General features: G+C 35.3%; 1 long non-coding RNA gene across 1 annotated transcript; it reads right to left on the bottom strand.

Moving 5' to 3' along the window:
• Positions 1-1,173: 1,173 nt before the first annotated feature.
• LOC147650530 (uncharacterized) lies at positions 1,174-6,145 on the bottom strand. Its single transcript, XR_015276222.1, has 2 exons — positions 3,711-6,145; positions 1,174-3,607 (listed from the first exon to the last, which is right to left on the bottom strand). It is a non-coding gene; the product is annotated as an uncharacterized LOC147650530 (long non-coding RNA).
• Positions 6,146-7,634: the final 1,489 nt, after the last annotated feature.

The raw sequence follows: 7,634 nt of genomic DNA, 5'->3' as shown, positions 1-7,634 counted from the left end.
CACTAGAGATAAGATGAAAGCAGGAGTGAGAATGCAAACTCGTCTTTTCCCATTCTAGATGTTGATTAGATGGAGAGTGCCTGCTGAGGTTGAACAAACAACAGCCATTCCTGGCTTTTATTTTCTGCAGCTGGATAAAGTTGATTGCTAGAAAATAACGTCATGAAGTATTTTCCTATTTCAGTAGTTCCTTCATTTTACTTCAGCCCTAAAAATATTCATATAAAATGCTGAAAGGTCTAATGAGACAGTGGTACTTCAATGTTTCTCCCGCTGATGTCACAGAATGGTTTATTGATTCTATTTAACTTCTAATTGGCTCACATTATTAAATTACCATCATTCAGGCTAGAAATTAGTTTAAATGATCAATCAACAGAAAATAAGGTCAAGATTATTAGTGACAGACTGGATAAGCAGATAAATAGATCAATAGAAAGAAATAAAGATAGATCAATTAAAGTTTAGACTAAACGGAAAAAGTAGGTTGACCTTTTTTCTCATTCTTAATTACACACCCACTGGCTTTTTCTGTGGGGACTTGAAATATTGAAGTATTTTTTTCATTGCATAATTAAAATTCTTAGATCTGACTGATCATGTCAAATTTTGAAGCGGAACAAATAGTGAAAACTAGGCACACTGAGATGTTGAACCATCAAATTACATTAGCAAAGTCATGGCTTAATAGAATCCTCCACTAATTCCACCAAGTTAAGATATGGAGAGCACTGAAATACTTAAAAAAAAGAAAAGCTCCACATTAATTAAACAAACTTACTATAAATCTGTCTAGACTGGTGCATAGCCTTAAGTTTGAAAGGTTAGATTAGGACAATTATAAACTGACTGCAATTTTTCCCCCTAATATATTCCAATCATTTAACTAATATCCTCTAATCAAGAATTTCTTTACTTGTATTTACACTGTATTTGCTCTGTCACCCCACTGACTCAGGAACATGGTATGATATCTAGTGAGGTTTTCCTTTTTATAAAGTCTGTCTGATCTTTTCTCAGCCCCATCCAGAACAACTTATATTTTGTCCTCATTAGCCAAGATTAGGTTGGATTCTTCTTAATGATCACTGGGGAACACTCAGATTTCTGTACAAACTAGGATGAGCTATTTCACTTTTTTTGCCATGGCTTTCCCGTTTGAAAATGACAATGTTTATTTTTTCCCTCTTTTCTTTAAATGGATTGAGATTTGTAAAATGCTGTTTAATGGTAAAAAGAACAATAATTTTATTTTCTGTTTTCCTATCAAAATATCACCTCAGGATTGGATGTTAAGAACCTACTAATAATGATAAAAGGTATAGACCAGTTGTTTGTTTCCTGATTGTACTGCTAACTACTCAGATTAAAATCTATGTCTTGAATTATGACTTCATTATTTCTTGCAGGTTTTCCCAAAGCTCCCTCCAGGGAAGAGCTGGGTACAGGGACACCTCTGTATCCCTTTATGTGCCTCCATGGCTCCCACAGACATAGCCTAAAGCACGGTAAAATCCTTCTAGATTCCAACTCCTCCTTCCTTACCAGTCCTGACTCCTGGCCACTGGGCCAGAATTTGTGACACTGGAAGAAGGTGAGCAGCAGAAAATGTTGTGTTCACTGGTGATCTCAGCCTTCAGGTGCTGGGTGGATAAAGAAGTCCAGTCCTTGGCTGTGACAAGTTGTAGTCAACACAGTTTGGGAACAGCCCTGCTGAGAAGGACTTGCAATAGGACAAGGTAATAGTTTTAAATAAAAAGAGGTGTGGTTTAGATTATTGGAGAAATAAGTTATTGCAGTCACTCCTGAAAAGTTTGCATTACCATTTCATGTTTTCAGAAAGTTATAAATAGTGATTAAAAAAATACAAGTGGGAAAAAAAAGTAAGAATTTAAAATAACTCTTTCTGACAGTTAGTAAAAACACGTTTCCTAATATTTCTGTAGTACATTTTCAACTCCCATTTGCTCACCTCTCTGACCAAAGTAGTTTCTCTTGTTTCTCCTCAAGTTCAGTGTCTGCTGCAGTTATTTCACTCACTTTTCTACAGTGCATATTCACTTTGCATTTTAAAGTCTGAAGAATTTTTCTACCTACAAACAAAAATCAATACCTATGTGCCTTAGAGCAGATAAGGGCAGCGACGGCCCTTCAACAGCCTTCTGATGATGTGTGTTATTAGCCTCAGTGCCTGTTCTGTGATTCTGAATAGAGCAGAGCAGATGAGGTGCTTCTCTAGGCAGTTCCTCATCAGCCTTTCCCAGCTCCCCCTGGAAAGGCGCTGTTTATTCTCTCCTTGCCACCCACTCACACTCGCTGTGCCTCAGCAGCTGCCGTAAAACTCCCCCTGATGCTGATGCATAACTCACATCTGCATTAACCACAGTGTATGGGGAGGAGCAGCAAGGGGGAAAATGCACCCTCCTGCGAATTTAGAAACTCTGAGAGCATCTAAAAATATGTGCTCTCCTTTCCTTGAGTGTGATATTAAAAATAAAATAAAGTGTCTCAAACACACAGGATCGGTTCAAGATGCAAAGACATCTGAACTAAGGCAAATTCATTTTTTTCCTTGTTGTTGCTTCCATGGTGTTGTTCAAGTCTTTCTAAAAACAAGCAAACAATAAACAACTGCAAGGCACTCTGGAGAATATTTCAGCTCTGCTGTGCTAAAACAAAATGTGAAATATTGCATATAATGACATTGAAACTTTGCTCAAATTGTCATAAATCACACTTGTCACATTCATTTACATTAACTGCTGAACGCTGAACCGACTTGAAAATATACCTAGACAAATTACAAAGCAAATAAGGAAAAAAAATAAAATTAGTTTTGTTTGATAAATTACTATTACATATTACAGAAGTTACCATAAAAAACTGAAAAAGAAATGATGGTACATTTTTCCTTAGTTTTGGGAAAAAGGTATCAATAGGGGAAAATAACAGAAAACATAAAAAATATTTGCATCAAAAATAAAAATATTAGGCTGAGAAAATTAGAACAGGACAGATGAGCCCATCTTGTTTTAGAGTTGCATTTCCAGGAGCAGACATACAGCTGTACAAATATCTTTCTCTAGTCAGTGATTTGAGATTTAGCTGACAAATAAAGCCAAATATACCACACTTAGAGATATTCAGTGATTTATCCCACGGTGTCCAGCGAGTATGAACCTCCCTCCATGCATCTCTCTTGTGTTTTACTATGCCTACCCAATCCTAACCAATCCTATTATTATAAGAAGTAAAACTGCAAGTTCACAGCATCCAATTTTACCAGTTCATCTCAAAAAAAAAAAATAAAAAAAATAAGCAGAAATATGAGAAATATGCTCTGGGAAACCATTGACAGTCTGGTCTATTGAAGTTTAGAAAGAACAAAAAATGAAAATTGGAAGAAAAAGGGAATGCAATTCATCATATAAGGAAAATATCTTACTGCAGTAAAATTATATCTGTCATCTTTGAGGTGGCTTCTTGCATGTAAATCTAGGAGTTGTGCACATGATGATCTTCATCACTGTACTGAGGACACTGACAGATTACAGAACTGAAAAGGCCTTTCTAGGACTTCGACATCTTTAAAATATTTCTCCTCTATCTGTGAATAAATCAGAAGGATGTTTTCAGTGGAAGGCAGGTGTGCCCTTCCTGAGCCCCTTTTGTGCTGCTCTCTGCATCCCAGTGATTTGTAGTCCACTCACCAGTCTGATGGAAACATGAGACAATTCCAGATACTGGCTGAAATAAATGCTTGCTCTGTGGATATTTTCAGTAGCAGGCAATGATCTTCCATGTAGCTTCAAGGGTATATTATCTTAGAGAAAAAAAGATCTTAAAGTGATATAACACAAAAGTTAATATAAATCTATGTTTTCAAGTGTTTTGGAAGTTTTTATTTATTTAATTGGCAATATGGTCTTAACTTCTTTTCACACATTCCCTCTAGAAATATTTAATGACTGCAAATGTTCCCAAATCATAAAAAAGGTACAGAAGACATTAACATTATGACTACACCCAGCACTAAGAATGAAAATAATTTTAAAGGAATGAATAATATCCAGAGATGAATGACAGACAAATAGAACTTTCACCATCCTGAAAACAGATATTTTATAAAGATGGAACAGTTGCACGATGTATGACTGCAATTTAAAAAGAAGTAGGAATGAATGTGAGAGGGGAGGGAGGGAAAAAAGAAAAATAACAGTTCTGAAGGTTATAAAGAGCAATCATTTTTTATGGCAGGTGATACTGTAGTACATGAGAGAGGTGATAGTGCTGAGGTTAATGGTTGGACTAGATGATCTCAGATCTCTTCTGCAGCTAAGCAATTCAATGATTCTATTACTCAGTTGGGTATTGAAAAAATGTTGAAAAATCAGAAAGCAAGTGAATGAAACAAAGGAGTTAATGGACATGAAAATCAACACACAATCAAGCAGATTTGCTGTTATTTTCCAGGCAGAGTCCTAAATAATAGCATGTGACATCACGAATCCTTACAAGCATTATAGAAAATCCTATTTAGGTAACACACATGGAGCAGAAATGAGACACATGGCTGTTGATCCAAAAACCCCATTCTGCCTGTGCTCATACTGGGAGCAAGTGAGAAAGACAGAACTCACCTACAGGTTGGTGAATTCCTTCTCTAACCACCAGCACTTCCTACTTGGAAGCACAAGGTATAGAGACCTAAAATGTTCCCAAAAGCAGAGGCTTTCACCAGCTCCAAAGCACTACCTTCCAATAATTTCCTCAGTTCTTTCTGCTCTGCTTTCCTTCCTCATAATCTTTGCTGAAGAATTTCTCAACCCAATTCTTCATTTGTAAGTGTTCTCAGTTCCTTATCATCTTCTGCCTTTCATTAATTTGGTTTACACGTATTCATCCAGCTCTTCTGACTACATGATTGTTGTCTTAAGTTTTTATTTTTTATTTCTTTTCCCTCATGTTTTTGTTGCATCTTCATCTTATTTACCAGTAATTGATGGAGAGACAAAAAGATTGTGATATATGAAGAAATTTCAAAACACAATACAATGTTCTAATTCCACTCCATGGAATGAAGTCACTTTAAATGGACAGAGATGAAAGGAGAGCTGCCCTTGAAGTAACAAGTCTAAAGAAGCTCACATGCATCATTTTCATCAGTACTGCCATTTGTTTTACATTGTTCTCAGCTGCTTAAATATATGGTTTCATGCCAGTTAACCCTGCATAATTCATTACAGAATAGAAAAGAAAAACATGCACAGGTCCTTATTAACCAAGTATAGAATTTATAATGGCCTTCCAAAAAAAAAGAAAAAGAAAAAGAAAAAGAAAAAAGAAAAAAACAAACATACAAAAAAAAAGCCTCAACAGCTGAATTTTGTCTGTAATTAAAATGTCAGAAAAGACAGCTATCACTGACTCTGAAAATTTATAAAGAAATTTATAAGGAAGTCCATTTATTTATTTAAACATTGAAAAATTCTTTTAATTTACACATTGAAAAAGCCCTAAGTCGATAGATTGGATTCCTTTTCATTTTCAAGACCCTGAGCTAATCCTCTCATAAGAAGTAAAAGAGGAATTAGCATCAAAGCAACTTTCTGCAATAAGTAGGGTGAGATTTTTTCTTGACAGATTTTGATTCATTATAATATTCCAGAATACAGAGCTCTGTAGTAAGATAGATTTTTCTAAGTTTGCAAATTACAGCTGAACCAGATTTGCAGGCCTACTATTTATTAACTATTGTGTTTACTTTATTATACTACATCTTGTACTGATTGGGCAAGGAACATTGATGACATTTTGTATAGAGTAAAATTTATGGAAATCGTTCCCAGTATTAGCAATCCTGTAATAATAAATAAATAAATAAAATCACAGAAAATAGATCTTCCTCTCTGTATTTATTCTCTGGAAACTCTTTATAAATATGGAATCTCAGATCATTACAAAGACTGGAGTCAGGATCAATCAAAGCTGTGTTATTAAAATTGCTTTAGAGGATAACATGCAAAAGAAATCACCATGTAAGTTGACAAGGAATATCATAAGGACAGAATTTGGCAAAAAAAATTAGAGAAATTAGAGTCTACCTTCAGAAAGAAAGATCTGCCAATTCTCTATAGATAGCAAAACTTCCCCAAAAGAAATTATAATAGACAGAATATGGAAGGATTAAAATTTTTCCTAAAAAGAAAATATTGAAGATTTTTTAGCTCTCCCTCCTGATTATCTGAGAAATACTGTAAAATTCTCTGAAAAATATTTTTTAAAATTATTTTTAAATTTTTAAAATATTTTCTTTATGTGTATCTTTATTGTTACCCTCTTTCTGGGCCTTTTGCTTACATCTTTCAAGATTTTCAATGGTAATAATTAAGCCTGCCAGCTTAAACCAGTGTGGTTTTTCTTCCAAAGGAGACATTTAATTGCATTTCATTGTATTTCCTTCCAATATTTACTTTCAGCCTTATGGACGGGATTAGAAAGGATTTCCTTTAGAAAGGGAAACACCAGGTACTGTGTGACCTCTTTTCATTGGTGATTCACAATAGAGAGGAAAGTTAGAGCAAAAATTAATGGCCTGACCAAAGAAATCCCCCTTCTGACAGGCTAAGCCAAAAACAGCCCCAGCCAGATTGTCAAGTGCAGTGCAATAAAAGATGTCTATGTCTGCCTCTGAGGAGGAAAAGGAGGAAAAATCTGTTTATGGTACATGCTCAAGGCATGCAGAGATTGCATTGTGAGTGTCCAAGCAGCACAAACTGGACCCCTGCTTAGCTGTCAGCTGGTACCAAAAACTATCACCTCCTCAAGAGTAAAAAATCCAGTGCTTCATCTAAGGTAACTTTCTGTGAAATGGTACAATAGGATTTTTTATCTTTATTTATATTTTTTAATTTTACTTTCTTTCCTGACCTATTTTTTTGTATCTTTTGCAACTTGCAGTGATGTTAATTAATCTTGTCATCAGCTCTTATTCATGACACATCTTCACAACTTATCCAAAGTTAATTTTTAGCATAATATTCATGAGTTCATAATTCAAAATTCACATATTCCAACATAATTTTAAGGCAGGTATAAGCATTAAGAAGATTAGTGCTGAATATTCAGATGTAGGTAAAAGGAGGACATCACTCTGTATGGACAGACCCAGCTCTAATTGTTTACAGAACAAGTGTTAAGATTTTTTTTTTGTGTTTTTGTGGTTTTATGTCTGACTCTCAGAAGCCCATGAAAAACACATTGGCACCAACAAACCTTAGATGTGTGTAAAGCCAGAACATGGCATCTTATGATCACAAATGTCACTGGTAGCCCCTCTGAGCCCAATGACATCTATCAAAAATTTCAAAAGGCACAAATTGTATTAGTCTGGGGCCTGTTGGAGGTTAAAAAGAATCATATTTCTAAAACTTGCTCTTCTGTAGTGAGAAAATGACAGAAGTTTCCCTTGATTCCCTTCATTAGGAATTCACTCCCCAGCTGGCAGTGCAGTCAGCATGTTTACAGGTGCAATTTTACAGGGAAGAAATGAACTTCTCCTGCTTGGGTGGATTAAATCAGGGAGGGACCAGAGCTGCTCTAAGGGATCCAAGAACGTCCACTGGGAATGTGTG

This window comes from Cyanistes caeruleus, chromosome 14, assembly GCF_971803275.1.
Source record: "Cyanistes caeruleus chromosome 14, bCyaCae1.hap1.1, whole genome shotgun sequence".
Classification (NCBI taxonomy): Eukaryota; Metazoa; Chordata; class Aves; order Passeriformes; family Paridae; genus Cyanistes; species Cyanistes caeruleus.
The sequence above is the reverse complement of the archived record's forward strand: the minus strand, read 5'-3'. Positions and strand labels throughout refer to the sequence as shown.